Genomic DNA, 21,695 nt, shown 5'->3' with positions numbered 1-21,695 from the left:
GTGGGCCTGGGGGACACTATATTAAGCAAAATCTATCTGGGACAAAGGACTATGAAATTTGGAGATAATTTAGACAAGTATTAGCTATTTGGGAAAAAAACTCAGTAAGGACAATGTGTAAGGTTAGAAGTAGCTTTCTTGCTCTAGGCAGAGTGTAGAGTTAGGTCTGCACAGGGGGAGAGGAAGTTCAGGATATAACCTGTGTCACAGGACTGTGCCCCAGGAGTTATCGTGTGTTTATTTCATCACATGATATACACAGGGGCTGTGAATAAAAGCTGGTATGTGATTATTCCTTGACAACTTTATCTTCTCAAGTTTCTCTTGCTGAAAAATGAGTTCTAGGAGAGCAGTCACACATCACTTTGTTGTTAATCACTGCATCTCCAATGTATGTTACTGTAGCTGTTGAATAACAGTAGGTTCTCAGCTATTTTATACTGGTGTTGTTCTGGTGCAAGACATTCTCTGTCTACAAGCAGAAACACATTACTTGGGTGTCTAGTGGTTGTTAAGGGGAAGGTGCTAACCTCCTGTTCATTTTACAATGTGGTTTGATGTTTAGGGAAGGCTATATAGACATGTAGGGCCATTTGGTTTTTATGCTACAAGAAGGGTCTTGAATGCAGAATGGTTGGACTATCATTACAAGTTTAATGGTTAATCACTACCTTTGGGCTTGGCATACTGTCACAATCTTTCTTCATTCACCTGTGACTGGAGACAGCTATAGACAATTCCTAAATGGAAACTATCTGTGGCTACCTGTTCTAAATTTCAAACAGAAGGCAGCAAATCTTAAAAGGGTTAGATTTTTCTTCAAAAACACATAAAAATCTTCTGTAGTGCCCTTTTAAAAATATTTTTAGTTGTAGATGGAAACAACATTTTTATTTATAATTATGTGGTTCTGAGAAACAAACCCAGGATCAAACCCATCCTAGCTTACTGCTCTATCACTGAGCCACAACCTCAGTGCCCACCCCCCACCCCCAGTCTTTTTAACCATTTTATTTTAGAAAAACACTTCAACAATTGTTTTTCTAACTTTAGAAAACATGGAATGATCTGGCCAAGTTTCTATTAGATCCATCATATATATATATTGCCCAGACTAATTAGAGTGGTCAAGCATGGAGAACATAAGCCCTTCTCAAGAGCTAATGTCTGTTTCTAGGTGACAATTTCCCTCAGTTCTTCAGGGAATTGCAATTTATCACACCTCAGATAGCTCTGCAGTGTTTTAAGCACCAAAAAAATATATCATCTTGATTTATACTGCTCCCTTCTCAAAAACACTAACTGATTCACATGAAGTTTTTTTTTAAAAAGGCTTTCATGGAATTACAAATGATTTTTTTTATTTTCTTTCATTTGTTCAAATTAGTTACACATGACAGTAGAACACATTTTGATGCATTATACATAAATGGAGTATAACTTCTCCTTCTTCTGGAAATGATTCATTTCTGAAGAAATAGGAATTTAACAATTTTGAATGAAAATTTACTTCAAAATACACATCATGTGCCATATGAATATACTTTCGTTGATGTTAAACTGGGTCACTTACTGTAGAAATGTTAGGGTTAGTACTCAATATTCACTGAAGTTCATTTTGAGTATTCAGAAATGAATATGTATGTCAAGAACATGAATATTTCTGAGAAATATCTTGTGAAAAGTTGATTATAAATCCACCCAGATAAACATGAAAGAATCAAGGTAGTATAAGTATATGACACATATAGTTCATGTTTGCAAATCTATACTATATATTTAATATATTAAAATGTAATAGTACGTATGCCAATCGAAATTCATATGGGGATATATATCCTTCACACATGTACCCAAAATATTCACTTTCCTCTACATTGTTTCATGGATAAACTTGTTGAAGTATTAGCACACCACAGCTTGAATTTTCAGTTACCTCAGTGTACTGGGGGGCAGTGATCTCTTCATGAAATTTGTATTTTCCAAAATCAGAGTACTCTCAAGAATATACCTGTGATGGCAGTAGGATTATATATGTGTACATAAAAATATACATCGTGACCCAGGCGACAGAGACAGGGAGTCAGGAAGTTACATATTTGTTAATTTTGAAAATTCATGGAGAAATAAAAGGAGAAAAATGTGTGACAGGTTTCATAATATGTATCTCTGATGCAGCAAAAGGCAAGTCCAAGTATACACCATGCCTCCTATCAAATGCCTCTACTTCTATTCCTTTAGATTATTTTTATCAATGTTACGATAAGTAGTCAGAGTCTAGTAGGTTATGGGTTAGGGTCAGAGATTCAATATTTCAAATGGCAAAACGGAAAATGAGTCTAATATATATGTGAACACGTGCCACATAACAATCTTCCAGTGTCATCCACCACAATGCCTTGACATTACTATCACCCCAAATATGCACCTGTAGCAAATACTGCTCTGCTTCTCAAATTTGAGACCCACTGCTTGCCAGGGCTAGATTGTTTATCTGTACTGGAGTCTTGAAAAAACCCAACCACCTCTATGTTAGTTATTACAGGGCTTGCAACAACTCATTTGATCCAAGAGATTCCTGTTGTTTCTTCATAGGGATCAGGAGTCTGACCAGAGGAAGGCAAGAGACTTTATAAAAATTATTCTTCTTTTTTATCCTTTTAGTTTTGGATGGACATATGGAATGTTTATTTAGTTTCCTGGAGTTCTCAGAATCTAATCCACAGCCTAGCACAGGGCCAAGATTCTGATTCAGACACATCTTTTACAAAGCACTTTACCTTAAAAGGCACAGATTAGGCCTCTTCATTTCCATTTGAAATTGTTTCCTTGAGATTTCACAAAAGGGTGGCCTAAGGCAAAGACTTTCCTGAAATTCAGGGGAACAGAGCAATAGGTAAGAAAAAAGCCTGGGGTTGACTTTTCCACATGATCAACACTGTCCCACTGACAGCTACTGGTAATGCCACTTGGTTTTCTATCTATGGAAGCAGGGATTCTCCAGAGAGAGCCTTACTGGTCACACAAATTTCTGATTTTTCTGAGATTTTTGGCATTCCCTTCAGCAATCCAGTCCATGGCCATGTCACAGAGGTTGAAGGTGGTACATATTTTGGACACAAATCCACGAGCCCCTTCAGAGAGTGGTCGAAATTCAGGAAGAATACAGGAACTTAGGAACATGGTAGGTGTTGCCCATCTGCAAGGCAAGCAACAGTCCATTCATAAATTGCCCACAAGGAGTGCTGGAAAGCATTCCAGTAGACAGGACACATTCTTTGATGCATTCTTCTCTCTACTGTCTTTAATCACAAATCTAGTGGGATCCATTGACATAAAAACATTCACCAATAGCAAAAGGACTCACAAGTACAGTCCATTTCAAACCTAAGAAACCATTTTCCCTCCAAGTTCTATGAACATGAGACATAACTACAAATTAAAACACACATACACTAGGACACACAAACTCCCTCTGGAGTTGGTCTCTGTCTATCCAAAGTGTCCTCTGTCTGTTGGGTGAAACTATATTCCCCACAAGTGCCTGTCCTTTCTCAGATCTGTTCTCCTTGATCATCTCTGTGTAGCTGTCAGGAGCCAGCAATGAGCCAATACCTTTTTTTCTCAGGAAACGCCCCTCTTCAGACCTTTCCAGGCATTTGGCTATCCACACATCACAAAGTGCCAAGTAAGAATGACTCTGGTGTCATTTACTAGTCTGATATTTCCACCAAGGAAATCTTCTGCAGTGATGGAAATGTTCTCTCTATACTGTCCAGTGTGGCAGCCACCAGCCTCAGATGGCTATTGAGCACTTGCAATGTAGACAGTACCACTGATTTATTCCTATTTAAATTTGATGGCCATGTAGAGTTAGTGACCACCGTACTGGACAGCTTAGATCTGGATGCAGGCCAGTGAAGGCAGGATCTTTGCCCCTAACTGTTCCTTGTATCTCCAGCACACAATAGGTCTTGGTCCACTGTGTACACTATAGAGGATTCACCTGAACATGACCCACATCTTGAAGCAGAGTTTTGGACTTCTCTGCCCTGCCCCAGAGACCTAGACTGCTTATCCAGTAGGAGTGGGTCTCAGTCTTGGCCTACCTGTGCAGGTGTACCAAGTCTGAATGAGTCCCCAGATGATGGTGTTGCACTTGTCGCAGGTTTGCTTGACACTCTTGCTCTTCTCCTTGTAGAAGCGGTGCTCAAGAAGGACCCTAATGTTGGGCTCATCCTCATTGGGGTCCTACAGACAGAGAGCCAGGAAAGGGCCACCAGTGAGCTGGTTTCAACTCCTTTCCTTTATTCTAGCCCCTCTACTTATTTCCTCCAGGCACTGCTTATAGGAGTCTGAGTTACCATTAGCCATAGAAAGACGGTCAGTCAGAGGCAGATCACAGACCACCCACTCCATTTCCTGGCAGCCCTGTCAGCCACTTGCCACCTGGGTCTGCCCTGTGAGCAGGAATGATCTACTCTCCCTTTGCTGGCTGGGTGCAGACCAAAGCGACGTGGTATGGAGCCCTTTGGGACTCTCCCAGGGAATGGCAGAGCCATGAAAAAGGATGACTCGGGTCTTCAACACCATTACCTGTCACACAGGCCCTGGACCACCTGGGGGGGGTTTTCATGAGGAAAACCACACACCAATCTCCTTTAAATCACTGAGTTTTTGGATTGTATGTGGCCACAGCCTTACTGATTTCCCAGGGTCTTCTGATGTGGAGTCTTCATTAGGAAATCAGTGAGGCTGTGGCCACATACACATTGTGGGTCACTGCAGGGCATACAATGACAGCCAAGCCGAGGAACACAATTGGCCTGCAGTGGACACCTAGGGATTTTGGACTCTAGGATTCATTACCTCCTTCTGTTCTCCTGTAGGGAAACTCCTCATCATCATCTAGAGAGGAGGATGTGGCTCAAAGAGGTACTGCCCCACTCACTTGCTTCAGTGGGGCACCTGACCAGAGCTGGCACACTGCGGTGCTTGTTTCAGGCATGGCCATGTGGCAGAGGTCAGGAGGTCAGAGGTCAGGAGGGCCCAGGACTGACTTCTGCCCTAACCACTGACAAAGGGGAGCTTCAGACTGGGGCTGTCTCAGTTGTCGAGCACTTGCCTAATTGGCAGGAGGCCCCAGTTCCATCCCAGAACCACCAAAAAAAAAAATAAAGAAAAAGGAAAGGAAGCTCTCCTCTGCTGCAAAGCCCAGCTGCCGTTGCTGGGCGCATGTCTACATCACCTGTCTGCGGACTACTGAGGAGGGGTCAAACATGGAAAGCAGAACAAAGAAGGGCAGGATTCCTGAGAATCTGTTGGTTAACAAGAAGATACTTTCCTTCTTGTTTAAGCTACTTAAGGTCAGGTTTCTGTTCCTTGCAACCAAGAGGGGAAAAGCCTGAACTTGGGATAAGGGCCCATCCCTCACTCTGCATTTCTAGATGCCTTTATATCTCAGCCTCTCAGAGCCCAAAAAGATGCACCAGGGAGGAACTGGAGGCCACCCTGGTGCTCCTGTCTCCACTGCTACAGCCCTGGCTCTAGGCTCCCCCTGTGGCACAGCCGGCCAGCACCCACCTTCAGCTCCTGGAGCTTCAGCCGCAGGTGGATGAGCCTCACCACTGCATCCTTCTGCTTCTCCAACTGCTCAGGCAGCTCCAGGATCACCTGCTTGCATTCCTCAATTGCCTGCTGTAGTTGCTGAACATCGGAGGCCAGGAACAGACCCTGCCAGGTTGAGGAGCAGTCAGATGGCCACTCCTTGGACTCTCCCTTGGAGGCCAGACTAGTCCTCATGGACAGTTAGGCACAGAGCAGACCTCAAGCCCTTCCCCCAGATGAGGACTTGTTCAAAGCCCAGGAGAATTAGCAGCACAGTCAGAATCCATCCTGCACTGCCTGTCCCCAACTGGACTAGTCTACCCACAGACTTCTGAAGACCTAGTAATTCAGGATGCTTTCCAAAATACAACTTCCAAGGGCTGGGATGGATGCTCAGTGGTACAGGGCTTGTTTGACATGCTGGAAGCTGATGTAGTCCCCAGCCCAACCCCCACTCCTCCACACACAAGCACACTAACTTCCTTTTTTTTTTTCAGAAAATTGACTAGGGTTTTTTGTTTTGTTTTGTTTTGTTTTGTTGACTCTACTATTTCACTTACTATTTATTTGTTTGTTTGTACTGTGGGTTGAATCCAGGGGCACTTAACCACTGACCTACATCCCCAGTGCTGATTTGTTGATGTTGGTGGTGGTGGTATTTTTTTTTTTGAGACAGGGTCCCACTAAGTTGCTGAGAAAATCAGCCTTAAACTTGCAATTCTCCTGCCTCAGCCTCCCAAGTCACTGGGATTACAAGTACGCACCACTGTGGCTGACTGTTACACTGACTTCAAAAGAACTTCCCCTTTGAGGCAAGCTGCGGAAAAGATACTTGCTGTCATAAAGGAGAGGAAATGGCCACTTGGCTCAATTGCCAATCCCAGACAAAGGCCAATAAAGGAGCCTGGAGGTGTCCACTACCACCAGACTAGCAGGGATTTGCTAAGCCCCAGACTCAGAACAGACCAAGGGAGGCAGCTCCTGGAGCTGAGCAGGTTGGGCTGACACTCAGGAGCCTTCCTCATCCACCGGTGTGCTGGGCTCTAAGAGACCCAGGCAAAGAGAAGATGCACCCTTCCCTTCTCCTCGGAAAGTCTGTGGCCAAAAGGAAGTATTCAAAATGTTACGATAAAGATAAAAACATGTATCTGCATGGGCAACGTTTTAAGGCCACATACAAAATGAAAAATGAATTAGAATCCGGTGACTTCTGGCTAAATCTTTTTAAGTTACATTCTGATTTTACTGTGTTTCTCTCAAATAAAAGTTGGAGATAGTTTGCATAAAACTAAAGGCTTTATAACTTTTCAAATAATTCCAGGTCTTCCACATTCACTTTTCATTCAAAGTAACCCTTTTGTAGAACTTCATGTAGAACAAGCAAGAGTGGCCCTTCAGTGCTGGGCAGCTGGGGAGGCAGGGAAGGCCTCCTGCTTTCCTCATCCACCCTCACTCTACTGCAGATCTACAAGACCCCTGAAGACCCCAAAGGGAACCAATCCTCACACTGGCTCCCCAAGAATCTGGAGCAGGAGCCTAGAGGAAGGCAGAAGCCCCAGGTTCTCAAGCTCCAAACCCAGGCTTTCTCCATCTGCTCTCATACAGGCTCAGATTCGAGCTCCAGGGGACTTGGCTGAGGAGGGGACTATCAACACCTGAAAATGGTGGTTCCCTGGGGAGGGAAGACTGCACACCTCAAACCTCATGGTCCAGCCCCCTCTCCCCTCCCAGACCCAAACCTCACCACAGGGCGGGAGAAGTGGTCCTCAGACAGGCCAAGATCCATCACGCACTCAGAGCAGTAGAACCCAGGCTCCACGGGGGCAGCTCAGGCAGAGTCTCTGGAGGAAGAGAGGAGGGGCATGGAGGATGGTAGGAAAGAAAACTCAGCCTGCTCTCTCTCATGCTCCTCATCCCCCAGGAAGGAAGCTGGGGCCACTGGAGCTGGGAAGTGGGACCTAGGTAGACACAAGAAGGAGGCCCTGGGGAGCTGGGCCTGCTCAGCTCTGCACGTCCATTTGGTTTAATTCAAAAAGATGAGGTGGAGGGGCTGGGATTGTGGCTCAGTGGTAGTGCACTCGCATAGAATGTGCAAGGGCCTGGGTTTGATCCTCAGCACCACATAAATGTGAAATCAAGATATTATGTCCACCTAAAACCGAAAAATAAATATTAAAAAAAATGATGAGGTGGAATGGTATTCAATGGTGCTAAAAGAGGCCCACAAGATAACTTTATAGAAACATCTCAGTTTCTACAGCAGATACCTCATGTATAACTACATGGACTCTGCACTGATTCTACACAACCAAAAAAGCAACTGAATTTCTAAAAAAAAGGAAGTGTGTTGTGTGGTGTAGCCACTGAACAGTTATAACACAAAATCCATACTCTGGTGTGTACTGCAGGCCACATCTGCAGTTCCTGGATTCATACCCTCCTGACCCCTAGGTGAGCAGGGGCCTCTGCACAGGATGCTTCACCTGCTAACTTTCCCCACCAGTCTTGGCTCTGAGTTTGTTTCACAAGTGTCCTCTGAGCGTGGACTATGTGCCAGGCCCTGGGATTCAGCAGTGGCACACCAGACACAAATCCCTGCCCTCAAAAGCTCCTGCTGGCAAGAAGGCAGAAGCAATCCACAGAGCAGGTAGAAAGTGACTGTGCCCTTGGGAACCCACTCTGGGAGAAAGCCAGCATGCTGGAGAGGGCAGTGGGAGGAAAGGTGGTGGGCTGGGAGAAGAGTCAGGGGGCCCACAGAGTCCCCTAGCACCTACCTTCAGAAGAAATGTCCAGGGACTCCTCACTAGGTCCCTGCTCATGCTGCCTTGGCCCCAGATCCTTGTTGAAGGGGTTGAGGTGGGCCTGCCGGAACCGGGCCAGCTTCTCATCATATTCCATAGCATTCCACCTGGCAGGGCAAGATGAGGACCCAGGTCCCATCCTCCCCATGGAGCATTCCCATTCCCGAAAACCCCTACCTCTTTCAGGAAGCATCCTCACACTACAGCCTCCATCCTCAGACTCTCCCTCTACCACCTGAAGACCCCCTCCAGGCCCCTTGGCAGGCTCCCCTGGGGAAGTCCACAGTAACCGGCCCTTCTGATGTCCGTCATGTATATGACTTATCCAAGGGTGCCCAGCCAGATGCTCTGGAACCCAAGGTCTTCCCTCCCAGCTCAGGGTTTTTTTTTACCCCAGACACTATAGGGCTCCAGCGCTAGGGTCCCCCATACATCTAAACTGGCCTCACTCGGCCAAGTCCTGCCATGCCCTTGCTGTTCGCCAACTTCCCTGAGACACGTCTCCTACAACTGGGATCCTCCATCCCAACCTAAGGTGCTCCTTTCCCACCACAACTCCTGGAACTGCAGCCAGTGCGGGGCCCACCCTGCTTTTCTGTCTGCTGTGTGACTGGCAGGGCCCATCTTCCCCCTGCTCCAGGAATGCCTCCAGGTTCTAGACTCTGCTGGCACCTCTCAGGACTGGGTTCCAGTCCTGCTAAGAGCCACATGACCTGGGACATTCTCACAGCTCTGTGCCTTGTCCTCCAAGGTAACAAGAAGGAAGCGCCTAGTCAAGGATCAGTAACTATTCTTTCCCATCACAGGACTCAACAAACTAAGGACACACAGGGCTAAGGACTCAAGGCAGGAAGAAAGGGCTTTGTCTGGGCAGGAACACAGGCAGCCAAATACGGCTCCCACTTAATTAGCTGGGTCACACTCCTCAACCTCTCTGGCCCTGTTCCCTCCACGGCCTCCCTCTACCTCCATTCCATCATCCACAAGTCAGCCACTTTCCAGGTGAAATTGGTTCACAGAAGTTGAGCACAAAATAAGCTCTTGGTAAGATTTACTCTGATAGGCAGGGTACAGTGGCACACACAGCTTAGAAGGCTGAGACAAGAGGATCACAAGTTCAAGGCCAGCCTCAGCTACTTAGCAAGGCCTTAAGCAATTTAGAGAGATCCTGTCTCAAAATAGAAAACAAAAAGGGCTGGGGATGTGGCTCAGTGGTAAAGCAACCCTGGTTTAAATCCATTGTATAAAGAAAGAAAAAAAACAAAAACAGAAAAGATTTACTATCATATGAAGTCAAAAGATAATTTTTCAAAGCTGTGCAGTAAGTCCAGGAGTCCTGGTTATGCTTCTTCCATACCTGTTATACAAGACAATCCTGTGACTCATCCTCTGCTCCCTCACCCCAAAGAAATGGAAGAGAACTGAGTCCAGATGAAAAGGCCCTGCCCTGGGTCCCAGTGTCACCTCACTGGCAGCTAAACAGCCCCACCCCAGCACCATGCTGTCCTTACACTGGAGTCAGGAGCTCCACACCACCCGTGGATCCTGTCCTGCTTGTTATGCCTCTGACGTGGAGCATGGGTTGGGCAGCCAGAGTTCTAGTCTGGCAGGAGCCAGCACCTGTTGACAGGCAGCTCCTGGGTCAAAACCGGAAGGTACAGAAGAGGATGAAGGTACTGTGGCTCAAGCCTGGCCTCTCACTATCACCTGGTGACTATGGGTGGCTCACACTGGGCACCAGAGTCAGAGGCAGCCATCTGATACCCACCTCCCAAGTGCCCAGAGAATAGCAGGAGAGATTATGCACTCCCAATATTCACTGATGCCTTCATCTTGAGTAGGGAGTCCTTGTTTTTTGGCTTGTCACATGATTTCCCAGTCTCTCCTGCAGCTAGACATGGTAATGTGACTATGTTCTGACCAATAGGAAATGAACAAAAAGATCACACAAGACTTCTGGGAATTGTTCTTAAAGGGAGGGCTGCCCCTCTGCAGTCCTTCCTTCCTCCCTTTTGCTGTCTGGGGAGAAGATGTACTGAGTAGAGCTGGAGCAACTACCTTGGGCAGGGACATAGAAGTCATAATGCAGATAGCCAAATGACAAGATTGCAGGAGACGCCATCTGAGCCCTGGGCACTCACTGCAAAGTTTGTTTCAAGTGAGACAGAAACAAACTTCCATTCACACCACCGTTATTGGGGATAGAGTTCTGTCTTTTGCAGCCCAAACAAAACCTGATTCTTCACCCTAGTTGCCTCTTGGTGTTAAGATAAGCAAGCCCAATTTAAACCTCAGTTCCGCCAGTTCCCCACTACATGACTTGGGTAAAAGCCTACACATTTCTCTACTTCCAACTTCTCATCTCTGAGAAGATATGATAGTACCATATGGGCCTATTGTAAATATTGGTTAATACAAAGTTCTGAAAGTGCTGGCCAGCACATAGTAAGCCCATGATAAGTACCAGCTACAACTTATTATTATCATTGTTACCATTATTGTTGAGATGACAACTCTGATTTAGAGTCTAGCTTTCCTAGTGATGAGCTACAGGACCACATTGTCTACAGTCAGGGAGAACACTGCCTCCTTAAGTGGATGAGAGGTTAAATGTTTGTATAGACATGAAAGTCAGCAGCCCAGAGTTGCTGCTGAGAAAACTATCACTGTTATCACATGATAATGAGCCCAATAGAAAGGAATTGGAGTAGAGGGCTTGGAAGCCACCCCCAGGAGCTCTCCCTGCAAACCTTAGCCTGAGACTCAATATCTTTACACTTCCCAGCAACTGTCTTGGGGCTGCAATCTCCAGAGGAAACAGCATCTTTTATTCAACTCCTGAGTGGCATTGTCACCCCCCAGGCCTGGCACCAAGGCAGTGGATGGATGAAGCAGTGGTGTCATTTGACATCTCAGTGCTAGTTTCTCTCCTGACTGGTTAGGAAATCATGTTTCCCTGTCTGCTGAGGGCAGATAGATGATGTCCCATCACATGGCTGCAAGAGTACAGCTGCTGACTTTAGTAGAGAGCCAGCAAACCATTCCCTTCAAAGTCACCCCACAGAGCTCTGCACCCATTATTCTGGCTTGGACTTAGAAAGGAACAGGCAAGAAAGGGGAGAGAGGAAAGAACCCCACTCTCTATTCTCTGCCCTCTAGAGATCTCCCCTCTTGTAGTGGAGGTGACTGCCAACATAGCAATCAAAAAACGTCAGAGTGTAGCCAGAGCAGCCCCAGGGGCAGAGGGACACTGAGCTGAAGCTGAGGATATCTTCAGGATCCATGCATCAGTCCCCCCATGTCCTGCCCACCTGGCTACCATTCCAGCCGTCATCTGGAGGTCCTGAGAGTTCACCCTGGAGGGGGACAAAGTGCGCTTCATCTGTACCTTAAACAAGGCCTGCCAGGACCCAGGTGTGCCCAGGGACAGGGTTACCATTCCTTTAAGGACGACCCACCAATGAGGCTAGCTGCAGAGACAAACCTCCCGAACCCATATCTCCACCTTCACCCACCACCACCCGAATGCACCCTGGGGATACTCAGGTCCTGGTGGGGATCAGTCTGCCACCACGCCCACCCATTTCATAGAGGGGAAACCCGAGGCTCAGAGCAACCCAGCATCGCTGAGGAAGGCACAGTGATGCGGGTCTTTGGGCCTCCCGGATCCCATACTGACGGTGACAGTTAACTGGGTGGAAAGGTCCCTCCATCTAGGTCCTAAACTCTGCCAGATGGAAGTGCCTGGCGCTCCCGGGAGAGGACCAGAGGGTGGGCAGCTGGGGTCGCGAGTCCGAACCCTGCCTCGGGTGCACGGGGGCCTCCCGCCGGCTGTGCGCTCTGGCGTCCGCGTCCGCAGCCAGGCTTCAGGAGGTCCTGCCGGGCGGGCCGTGCGCGTCCGAGGCCCAACGCTCCCGCTCCCCGCCCAATGGCCGGGCCCGCCGCCCGGAGGCCGCTCTGTGCTCACCAGAACTCAGCCGCCGCCGCCACCGCCGCTACATTGTAACCCGTCGCGCCTCGGCTGCTACATTGTGTCCGGCCCCGCCGCGCGCTGCTGCCGCCTGCGGCCTGGAGGCTCATGACACCAGGTCCCCAGGGTGCGCGCCCTGCCCGGAGCCCGGCGGCCTCCACATCCCGCCCCGGGGGACACAGCTCACCGTGGTAAGTCTGGAGGCTGTAAAAGTCCTGGTTAAAACCGAGCCACATCACTTTAAAAAAGAAAAGTGGGACTGGGGATGTGGCTCAAGCGGTAACACTCCCCTGGCCTGTGCGGGGCGCTGGGTTGGATCCTCAGCACCACATAAGATAAAATAAAGATGTTGTGCCCACCGAAAACTGAAAAATAAATATTAAATAATATTCTCTCTCTCTCTCTTTCTCTCTCTCTCTGTCAAAAAAAAAAAAGAAGAAAAGAAAAGAAAAGAGAAAAAAGAAAAGTGTGTGTGAGGGGCATGCGTGCAGTCCCAGTCACTCCAGAGTGACTCCAGAGGATCAGGAGTTGGAGCCTGGGCAATATTGCAAGACCCGGTCTGGGGCGGGGGAACCCTCTTGGTTGAGGAAAAGCGAGAACCGCCTAACAGGCAGCAGACATTGTGCTGGACCTCGTTGGTCTTCTCTGTTGGTGAGCAGGTAGCTTCATTCATCTACCCCAGTTTCCTCTCAAGTCCATCCTCGACCCAGGGAGGCTGGGGCTGTTCAGTACAGCAGCAGTGGGAGACAGCCTCTGCCGCAGAGGCTGGAGTTACTACTGCTTTCTGGGTGTTTGTAGACAGAAGCAGGGTTGCTCCAGCTCACAGTCCTGCCCCCCCCCACCCCAGCTCAGGGATAAGCTTTATCCCTGCAGGGAGGAACTGAGACAGAGGAGGGCAGCTGTGGGGCATGGTGCCCCTGTTTCTGGTCTCTGTGGAAAGACTCTGGAAATGGTCACTTTGCTCAAAGAGGGCACCATGATTTTAGAGCCTATAACTGGGGGCTCCCAAGTGGGAACTCCAGACCACCTCTTTTAACCCTATCCAAGCCTGGAGGTGGGTGGTCTACAGGTGGGGTGGCTCATCAACTTCACAAAGATTACATCACCAATAAGGAGTGAAGCAAGATTGCAACCCAGCTCTGGGTGACTTGGTGCCTTGTGCTCATCCGCTCCAGACCTGTTCATACTGGAGGGGAATTCACTGAGCTGGGATTCTAAGGCTGCTGGTCTGATGGTCTGATTGTCCCTCCCTGGCCCCGTCCTGAAGACTCTTTTCCACCTGGCCCTTCTCCCTGCTTCTCTCCTGCCTGCCCTTATGGTCCTCTGGCAAGCCCAGGACTGGGCCACAACAAAGAAGAATGAACAGAGAGACCTTCAGGGGGCACCTTTCCCTGCTCACCCACCCTACCAGCTGCTCCTTCAGGTCTCCTGCTTCTTGACCCTGTAGTGCTCTGACTCTGCCCTGGATCCTTTTACCCCTTCTGTGCTTGCTCACTCCTTTTCTGGATGCCTTCAGGCAGGTGACTCTAAGAAACAACTCTGTCAATGGCTCCCCAGTGATGCCTCACTCACTCCTCATGACTCGGAGGCTGACATCCAGTGCTCTTCTTAACATCACTGGGATGTCTGATAAGCCATTCACACTCAACATGTCCAAGTGGGCACTCAGCCTCTTCAAAGCTGTACCACCCTTAATGGCAGCTGCACCTGTCCCCAACCCCTTTCCTCCCAAGTCCATTCTCAGCTCAGCAGCCACAGCCATCCTGGGAGAAAGAAGCCTGTTCCAGACTCCACCTCAGGGCTCCCTCACCAGTCTCTCTCCTTGATTCCCAACAGGCTAGGCCGCACCCTCAGCCCTGGCTTCCAAGGCTTCTCCACGGTTTCCTCCTGCATTGGTGTCCTTCCCTCATGCTCAGCTCCAGCACTGACTGGTGCCCCCATCTTGTATATTTTAATTTATTGTCTGTCCTCCCACTACCACCAGAAGCTAGGAGCTGCAGGCGAGCTATCTGTTGTCTTCCTTCACTGGTCCTGGGCCCTGGACTGAAGAAGGGTTGAATGCCCAGTCAAGGCCAGGGCTGAGAGGAAGACAGTGCGCTTAGCAGGCAGCCCATTCCATAACCACATATTAGTACCAACTGTTGACCTGAGCCTGTGTTTGTGCAAGTAGTGGGTCCTGGTCCAGCTCCAAGGAGAGCAAAGATGACCCCATACTTGACTCACAATTTAAGGTCCGCCTCTCTCTAGTATATGTCATGACCATATCTCCACTCATTCAACAATGCATTTATTGAGCACCAACTGTGTACCATGTTCTGACTGAGCACCAAAATATGGTGGTGAGAAGACAGACAAGATCCCAGAACCCAGGAGGGCAGACAGACAATAAGCAAAGAAGCAAACTAATCAGGGATGTATTGAGCACCAAGAAGGTTGAGGAGGTGGCACTTGGGATGAGGGGCAGGAAGGCCAGATGCTCCAGTCAAGATCCCAAGGGTAAGCAGGAGAGAAGCATCCAGAAGAGAAACTGCCAACACAGAGGCCTTGAGGAGCTGGCAGCATGGTGTGCTTGTGGAGCCAAAAGCAGCTTCTGCAGCTAGAGTTTGTGCCAAGAGAAGGCAGGAGGAAAGGGCTTAAGATGGAGGGATGATGGGCCAGCTATAGACATGTTGGCTTGGACTTGTGGGATGGAAGCCTCTGAAATCTATTATCTATTCTTTATTGAGATACAATTGGCATATAATAAACTAACTGCACATTATAAGTATTTAGTTTGATGCATTTTGACATATATGTGAACCTGAGAAATTATTATCACAATTAAGGTAGAAAACCTAATTTTTGTTGTCTTCAAATGTTCTTTGTGCCCTTTTCTGCCCCTATCTACAGACAACCACTGTTCTACTTTCTGTCACTATATTGCCTTTTCTAGAATTTCCTAGAAATGGATTCATACAGTACGTACTTATTTTTGTGTAACTTCTTTCACTCAGTAGTTACTTTGAGACTCATTCATGTTGTGCAGGGAGCAGTTGTTGACTCTTTTTATTGCTATTGATAAACATCTGGGCTGTTGCCACTGTTTGATATTACAAATAAAACTGCTAGAACATTTGTGTGCAAGTCTTTGTGTGGACATACGCCTTTATTTCTCCTAGGCAAAATACTCAGCAGCAGAATCGGTAGATCATATGGAGTGTGTTCAATTTTCTAAGAAACTTAAAAATTCTCTCATGGTGGTTATGCCATTCTTACTGGCATCTGGTCACTCTCAGTGTCTTTAACATCACTGTCGTCATTGTCTCTGCTGGAAGAGTCTGGTAAAGTGGCATGGTTGACTGGTTTCAGTACTTTGGACTGAATTCAGGGTCACTCTGCCACTGAGCTAAGCCCCCAACCCTTTTAATTTTATTTTTTATTTTAAGACAGGGTCTCACTAAGTGGCCCAGACTGACCTCTAATGGGATTCTTCCACTTTATCTTCCCAAGTAGCTGTGGGTATAGGTGTGCACCACATCACCCCATTATGACTTTATTTTTTAAAAATTATGTGAAGCTCAGCGTGGTGGCCATGCCTGTAATCCCAGCTACTTGGGTGGCTGTGGAAGGAGGATCACAAGTTTGAGGTCAGCATCAGCAACTTAGCAAAGCCCTGTTTCAAAATGAAAAAGGACAGGGGATATGGCTCAATGTAAAGCACCCTAGGATCCAATTCTCAATACAAAAAAAAAAAAACACAAATCCCTCTGATGCTGATCCATGGAGAATGGATCAGAACAGGTAGGAAAGGGATATTTCACAAAGTGTGTACATTTTCTCTCCAAGAGCCAGGTGGTCCCAAACCTATGAACCCCATCCCTCCTACCCCCACCCCATTTATGCTCCTGTTTTCAGAAGCCTCCTTCCTCTTTTCAGTTCTGTCTGCTAGCTCTCCCCCACCTTCCCCTCTCTAAAAGCCACCGTCTGTAGGTGAAGACTCCCCTGGGTTCCGCCTACCCTGCAGTCAGGGGTAATCCAGGTGGCTACGGCAGGGATGCCAGGAGGGCCTGGACACTTATTCTCCCCCTTTCTGAGACATGCTGGCCAGTTTCAGTTAACTCTGAGTGTGACCTTGGTGAGCCCAGTGTTTTCTGTTTTCGTTAATCTTCGTTTTCGGACAATCATCCTGCTCCTAAGAATGGAAAAGGTCAGCATCAGGGCTACAGATTTCCATGGGTAATAATGGCCATGGCCACCCACTGGAGGAGGGGAGCACTAGTACAATGCTAGGTGAAGTCCCCCAGAGGGGGAAATTTTGCAAGAGACAGAGATGTCTGAGAGGGCTAGTAGGTGCCAGGTTCCCCTCCCTGACCCTTCCCCATCCTGTCACATAGCCCACACTATACACTGGTGCTTGTGGGTCTTAAGGGTGGGTAAGGGGGTAGGAAGTGATTGGTCTCAAAATCAGAACAATAAAGGCACAGGTGGCCAAGGAGTACTGGTTCACCTCGGCCATAGGAGCAAAGCTGCAGCTCTTATTGGTGAAGGTGCTCTGGAGGAAGCAGATGTTTGGCCACTGTAAGCCCAGAGGGGAGACACACAACCTTCACCAAGACTCAGGACAAGATAGCAAAGAGCCTCCTCATCTTCTCTGTGAAATGCAGACAAAGGAAAAACTGAGTCCTGTAGTGGGAGAACTGTCCAGGAGGTGTCAGAACACCACAAAGAGGCAGCCAGGTCTAGGGTAGTACAGAGCACAATTTATTGGGGGACTCACTCACAGAAGCTGTGGTCAGCATGTCCAGGATTCTTGCAGTTTGGGTCAGAAGGAGGGGACTTACATATGGTCAGCCAAAACAGTGTATCTCAAGCTAGTAAAGAGGAGTCAAGCTTGTTCCTGTTGTATGGCAGCAGGGTAAAGCTCCACTGGCCTCTCTGATGGTCTGTTTATTTATGGTGTGTTGGGAACTCTGGGAGACAGACCAAAGTTGCTCAGGGCAGCATGCGCAGGTTGGGAAGGTTCAGGGAGGTGTATGTGTACAGTCCTAGGAGAGAGCCTGACAAAGAGAAAGCTCTGTGGAAAAGTGGTCATTCTTTATCTTGGAAGCAGATTTATCAAAGCAGAACTGGTCAAAGGCATTTCAGTCACGGGTGCAGATGAGAGATGCCCAGCTGCCTCTTCACCATCTTTGAGCTACCATTCTCCCAGACTGCAGGCAACGGCACAGTTTGTGCATGTGCAACTACAGGGGCACTCTTCTCTCCTTCAGTTATGACCACCTGGAGTTGTACAGTGTGGCAGCTCCATCAGTCCCTTTTGGACACCCATCTGACCTGCGGTGAGTGGGAACAGAAGAGCAGAGGAACTGAGGTGCTCTCTGTCCCCACCCCTCTTGGCCACCACTCTCACAGAAAGCACATGGAAGAATACAAAAAGAAGAAGAGGATGGAGGCAGACCTTCATGGACCATACTTCTGAGGGGAAATTTGTGGCAGGCCGCAACAAAGGGCTGGATTTTATAGGGCTTAGCACCACCAGGTCGTGGAAGGAGTTCTGGTGGCCAGCTCATTTAGGACAGGGCAGGAGGGCATGTGGGGGACAGTAAGGGAAGTTCCCTGAGGCCTGTTGTCCATATCCTTCACTCGCAGTGACCAGGAGTGAGCTGTCCGTGTGCTTGAGCGTACCAAACGGCACTTGAGCTCCACTCAGCGCAGGGGCGGAGGCAGCTGTGCTGGGGCAGAGCTGTGTAGAAGGGTGCCTTGACTTAGCCCAGATCCTGCGTGGCATCAGAACTGGTACATTCCATTCACCAGTTGCAATTGGATCTTCTCTCCCCACATAGAGTTGTGACCCACCCACCTGTTTGTTATGGTGTGGTACTTGGAGTTCTTTCTTCTTCACCACTTAAAAGACACTGCTGATGTTACATTAAAATTGCAAAAATGCTGTGGTGGTGGTTCTGACCTGTAGTCTCAGCTGCTCAGGAGGCTGAGGAGGGAGGATCTCTTGAGCCCAGGGGTTCAAGACCAGCCTGGGCAACACAAGGTGACCATGTCTCAAAAAAGAAAAGAAAGTTATAGGAGGTTATTGTCTTGGGGGAGGGGGCTAAGCTCACGAGTAACTCCACATGCCTGCTCAAAAAAGATCCACACAACACAACTGAACCTGAGACTAGGACAGTTTTCTGGAGCCTCACCACACCAGTTGTGCTCGTGATGAGGAAGTCCCTTCTGCTTTAACTTTGAAAAACCAACTAGAATTCTGCTTTTCCTTTCTGCACAAAGTGGCTGTCCATCCCCATATAGCAGCTGTTATGGTATGCACATGAGGTCTGCAGGAGGTGAGATGGATGATTTGATTGTAAAATGGTGACCTAGTCAGATTAGCAATTTGATGGGCTCCTGGTGATAACTAGCCCGGTGGGGCAGGGCTGGAGAGTTGTAGATCTTGTTCCAAGCTCCTCCTGCCCTCTCTCTCCTTCCTGGCTTCCCTCTGCTAGGCCCTTCCTCCGTGATGTCCTGCCTCAGTTCAGGTCCAGAGCAATGGAGTTGACCGATCAGGGACTGAACCCTGAAACCATGAAACAAAATGAACTTTTCCTCCTCAAAATTCTTCTTGGACATTTTGGTCATTGGGAGGAAAAGCTGACTAACCCAGAAGGCCACCCCAAACCACTGGCATCAAACAGGAACCCTTTTATCATGTTCACCCAGACGTGCCTATCCCAGATGGGGACCCCAACCTGGAGCTCCATACACATTCTCTTTGGGGTATTTGTTTTTGTTTTGTTTTTGCAGCTATTCTTACAAAAGGCCATTCTGAGTTCTAGAGGAAGGGGTTAGACTCTCTTGGTGAGAGTGGCAGGGCTGTAGCCGGGCCTGTGGTGTGGAAGCCCGTCTGTGGCCTTCTTTGGAAGATGCAACTTGTCAGGTGCAGAATATCTTCACCTTCAGACGGGCTTCCTGCACTCCAAAGCTGGGAGGTTATGCAAGAGAGAAGGGCACCATGTTCACCGCCAGCTTGCGCAAGTCGGCGTTGAGTTGGCCTGGGAAGCGCAGCGAGGTGGTGACCCCCTCATGGTGGCAGACACCAGGTGGTTGAGGTCCCCGTAGGTGGGTGTGGCTAGCTTGAGGGTGTAGATGTTGTAGAGCGCCTCATTGTCAATGCAGTAGGTCTCGTCCATGTTCTCCACCAGCTGGTTGATGGACAGCGTGGCGTTGTAGGGTTCCATCACTGTGTCCGACACCTTGGGCGAGGGCACCACACTGAAGGTGTTCATGATGTGGTCAGGGTACTCCTCTCGCACCTTGCTGATGAGCAGCGTGCCCATGCCCGAGCCCATGCCGCCGCCCAGCGAGTGGGTCAGCTGGAAGCCCTGCAGGCAGTCGCAGTTCTTGCACTCCTTGTGCACCACATCTATGACCGAGTCCACCAGCTCTGCGCCCTCCATGTAGTGGCCCTTGGCCCAGTTGTTGCCGGCCCCACTCTGACCTGTGGGGTAAGAGGAGGAGGTGACACGCCAGGGCTGAGGGTCTGCAGCCCAGACCAGCACCTGCCGGAGCACTGCAGAGGGACTTCAGAGGAGGTGCCTTCTTCTTTAAATATTTATTTTTTCTTATTTTTTTTAGGTGGACACAATATGTTTATTTTTTATTTTTATGTGGTGTTGAGGATCGACAGGCCTTCCCCACATGGGGAGAGTAGGGCCACTACCTGACCCTCATGCTCAAGCACAGCTTCTCAGGAAGGGCGTTGGCCACATCTTGGCAATATCAGCCTCCTCTGAAGTCCCTGTCTGGAAGGTGACAGGGAGGTTTGCTCCTGGGTGCCCACCTTGTCTAGCTCGGTGAGAAAGGCCACAGCTGGTCAGCCACCCTGCCCATCACACAGGTCCTCCTGCTGAGGCCAAGTGGTCCAAAGAGGAGCCAGGCCTGCTTGGCAGCTAGGCCTTCGTGGCTGTTCAGAGATGTGAGCAACTCTAGAAGCGTGCTCAGCTGTAGCACTGCTTAAGCCCAAGTGCACCATGAGGTGCTGTGGGCTCAGGGCCTCAGGAAGCAGGCCTGCAGCTGAGCAGGTCCCTCGAGCCCAGGGCCCTTCTCTCTGCTGTAATGCTAGAGTGCTGGCCATCCATTTCAGAGTTCCCTGGCTCCTGGATGCAGGATCACTGCTGTGGCTCCAGATATCACATATCTAGATTGAAGGCAGGAAGAGGAAAGGTACCCTGCTTGCCTGTCATTTTCAGAGAACAAACCCTTTCTCAGTACATTGCCCCCACAGACCACCCCAGCTGTGGAAGCTCGGGTGCTGCCCAACCTGAAGATGGGTGCAATCCCCTACCAAACCCCGTTAGGCCAACATTGAAATTTGGGACTGCGCCTCTTCCTGGCCCCTCTTGGGGCAGAAGATCAGCACTGTGAAGGGGGCCCAGGAGAGAACTGGCACAGTTCACAACCCCTCAATTTCCTGACCCTTCCAGAACTAGACAGGATATTCCTCTGTTGGTTACTAGGGACTGAAAAACATGGTATCCCTGAGTTACATCCCTAGCCCTGACCTCAGCCTCCAGAGTTGCTGGGATTACAGGATTACAGGTGTGGCCAACATGCCTGGCTTGGGTCACATGATCTGTCCCTCCAGTGGTTAGGCACAATGACGCTGAGGCTCTGGTGTGCCCTGGCTGTGTGGCCAGCTGTGAGCCAACCTGGGGGTCTTATTGGAGCTCCCAGTTATCCCCAGAACAAATGTCCATTAACTTTTCCTATACCCCCAATCTACCCTCAACAACTTTCTTCCTAAACTTGCTTTTTGGGCTTCTCCTTCACCTCCGGACACTGCCCCTGAAGCTTCCCAGCTTCCTTCCTTCTCTCCCTGTCTCCTCCTCTCCCTCCTGCCTTCCTTCCCTCCTGTTCTGGGGATGGGGTCCAGAGCCTTGTACATGCCAGCCCAGTGCTCTACCCCTCAGCTTCGTCTCAGCCCTCCAGTTTCCTAATACAGTACCGGGCTGGGGCTGTAGCTCCAAGGTAGAATGTGTGCTCAGAAAGTTCAAAACTCGAAAGTTTGGGGAGGCTGCAGTGTCCAGCTGAGGGACCCCCCCCACATTATCCCCAACTGCTTGAAAAGAACTGGGCTGTGGCCTGAAGGCCAGCCATGTAGACATCTCTTCTCAATACAAGCCTGGAGATCCCACACCACCAGGGATCCCCCTGGAGCCCTGTGTTCCAGATTCTGGTGTGGGCCGCACATGGGCCAGGGCTGGCTCTGGACTCCTGAGTGCTGAGGTGGAGTTGAGTGTTGGAGGAGGAGCCCCCGCAGCAGGGAAGAAACCCATCCATGTTTG

At 49.0% G+C, this 21,695-nt stretch overlaps 2 pseudogenes; both read right to left on the bottom strand.

Annotated features, from left to right (window-relative positions):
- Positions 1-1,344: 1,344 nt before the first annotated feature.
- On the bottom strand, positions 1,345-11,899 carry LOC144374696 (differentially expressed in FDCP 8 homolog; annotated as a pseudogene).
- A 5,198-nt stretch (positions 11,900-17,097) lies between these two features.
- On the bottom strand, positions 17,098-21,690 carry LOC144374699 (tubulin beta-4 chain pseudogene; annotated as a pseudogene).
- Positions 21,691-21,695: the final 5 nt, after the last annotated feature.

The sequence above is a fragment of the Ictidomys tridecemlineatus genome, unplaced genomic scaffold (assembly GCF_052094955.1).
Source record: "Ictidomys tridecemlineatus isolate mIctTri1 unplaced genomic scaffold, mIctTri1.hap1 Scaffold_827, whole genome shotgun sequence".
NCBI classification, from domain to species: Eukaryota; Metazoa; Chordata; class Mammalia; order Rodentia; family Sciuridae; genus Ictidomys; species Ictidomys tridecemlineatus.
This window is presented reverse-complemented; position numbering and strand designations above follow the sequence as displayed.